The sequence below is a fragment of the Ovis aries genome, chromosome 18, assembly GCF_016772045.2.
Source record: "Ovis aries strain OAR_USU_Benz2616 breed Rambouillet chromosome 18, ARS-UI_Ramb_v3.0, whole genome shotgun sequence".
Lineage (NCBI taxonomy): Eukaryota > Metazoa > Chordata > Mammalia > Artiodactyla > Bovidae > Ovis > Ovis aries.
Window position 1 is genome coordinate 28,094,063 of NC_056071.1, and position 2,676 is coordinate 28,096,738.

At 37.9% G+C, this 2,676-nt stretch overlaps 1 non-coding gene across 1 annotated transcript; it reads right to left on the minus strand.

Moving 5' to 3' along the window:
• Positions 1-2,325: 2,325 nt before the first annotated feature.
• On the minus strand, positions 2,326-2,398 carry TRNAK-CUU (transfer RNA lysine (anticodon CUU)). The gene has a single exon. It is a non-coding gene; the product is annotated as a tRNA-Lys (tRNA).
• Between the last annotated feature and the right edge of the window lie 278 nt (positions 2,399-2,676).

Below are 2,676 nucleotides of genomic sequence, written 5' to 3' on the forward strand. Positions count from 1 at the left end.
GGTTCTCCCATGGAATTAAAATGTGTTTAATTTAGTATATCTTTGAAAACATTCTTTTGGTACAAACCGTTATAAATCATTAGCCAACATAATAAATCACCAGTCAACAATACGAAAATGTTGTTTGAGATTGCATTCATTTCTAAATGCTACTTCTGAAGGAGCTGTGATCATAATATCCTCACTTGAGCTGAATGTAGGTCCATATACAAACCATTGTTTTCCTACAGCTTTGGAAATTAAAGGAAAGGAAATGACGATGATGACAGCTGCTTAATATAAGGTATACTGAAATAAATTTAAAATCAAAATCACCTGCCAAAAGAACACTGCTCGTGTTAGTTTCCTGGGGCCATCATAACAAAATACCACAAGCTGGATGGTTAAACACCAAATGTGGTCTCACAGTTCTGGAGGCTAGAAATCCAAGATCAAGGTGTTGGTAGGTTTGGTTCTTTCTGAGGGCCCTGAGGGAGAATCTGTCTCAGGATTTTCCCCTAGCTTTTAATTGTTTGCCGGCAAATTTTGGCATCCCTTGGCTTATAAACATACCACCCTGATCTCTGCCTTTATTTCACACGGCACTCTCCCATGTATCTAGATGAGCATTTCGGTGTGCGTGTGGTATCCATATTTCCCCCGTTTATAAAGACATCAGTCAAACTCGATCAAAAATGCATTCTACTCTGATATGACCTCATAACTAATTACATCTGTAACAACCCTATTTTCAAATAAGGTCACATTCTGAAGTACTAGGGGTTAAAACTCCAGCATATGAATATCAGGAGGACTCAAATTCAACCCATAACAATGATCTTCAATTTAAAAAATGGATGTATATTTAAAAGTAAACATATCTTCATTGACTTCCTCATCAATTTACTAGTTTGCTTTTTCTCTGGCCAAGTTGCCTTTTTAAAAGTTCTACTTCACCTCCCCTCACCTAGAGATTAGATATTCCTTTGTAATAACAGAAGTATTTCGGGATTTTCATTTTTTATTGTGAAATTTTCCATGTGTTTCTTCCAAAGCTTGAAACTGTATCTTGAATTAATGATAATAACATATGGTCATTGTGGAGAACGTTTGAGAATTGCAGGGAATGATGGAAAATATTTAAGACAAGAAAAGAATTTTCAGCTGTGAACATAAAAGCAAAGGTTTGACCTGAGGAACTGAGTTTTTTTAGGGAAACATAGTAATGAAAAGATAATTACTTGTTTGAAGGTTTTTTGTTTTGTTTTGTTTTGTTTTAGTTATAGCTTATTTACAGTGTTGTGTTAATTTCTGCTATACAACAAACTGATTCAGTTATACGTACATATACATGTATATACACAATATATATGTACACATACTTCCCTGGTGGCTCAAATGGTAAAGAATCTGCCTGCAATGCAGGATCCCTGGGTCAGGAAGATCCCCTGGAGAAGGAAATGGCAGCCCACTCCAGTATTCTTTCCTGCCTGGAGAATTCCATGGACAAAGGAGCCTGGTGCCTCAGTTCATGGGGTCACAAAGATTCTGACTGAGCGACTATCACTCAGCACTCAAAATTGCTGCAGTTTGGATCACTAACTTAGGAAAAAGAAAGGATTAAGAAAGTCCTGTGTCTATCCACAACAGCTACCTGATTAACTAATCACTAAAACAATCTTACAGTGGTTTAAGTGAAGCCGCCTTTGCAACCCCATAGACTGTAGCCTACCAGGCTCCTCAAGAGTACTGGAGTGGGTTGCCACTTCCTTCTCCAGAGGATCTTCCCAACCCAGGGATCAAACCTGGGTCTCACACATTGAGAGTAGGCGCTTTACCGTCTAAGCCACCAGAGAAACCACAGTGGTTTAAATAGCCCATAAAAACCACAAGCCCTTCCCATAGGCCAAAGTAAATTAATTTACTTAGAGGAATTCAAGGATATGAAATTAACATGCATAAGAAACCCTGTGAATCAAAGCTGATATCCAAACCAACTTTCGCGTATGGCAGAGCATAAAGTTAAAACTGTGCCCTTCAAACATTTTGACAGAGATCACTTCAACCCTACAATTTCATTAATTTTTCATGTCCTCTATCTCTTAACCTTTGGCATTCCACTGCCTTTCAAATAGACCACTCAGTAACAAATACTTCTCTACACATATACTCTTTAACTGTGTATTTATAATCTGAAATTGTTTTCTAGTTTCAGTGTTCCCTTTTTTTTTAACTTCTTCAGTTTTAGTAGTTTTTAATCTATTGTCTGAAAACAAGAATCTTGGGATTGAAGTCAGTTCTTATGGTGAGAACCAACAGCGTGTTGGAAAGATGTCTTAAATCAACCGCCCAACGTAGGGCTCGAACCCACGACCCTGGGATTAAGAGCCCCATGCTCTACCGACTGAGCTAGCCGGGCAGTTGAGAACCTATTCTTTTCTTGGGTCCTTTCAGAAATATCAAGATTATTTTAACCTGCTTCAAGGCTTGCATTTAAATTTCTTTCTCATAATTTTTTCGGTAAAGTTTTATTTTATTTTATTTTATTTTTTAACTACTCTCAACACTGTTTCATTTCTGATTGTGTGCACGGAAACTTTTACTATTTAAAAATGTATATAAACGGCCCTCTAGCGGTCAGCGATGAAGGGGACTGATGCAAACGACCCCGAAGCGGAAGTGAGCGTAGGGTGCCTG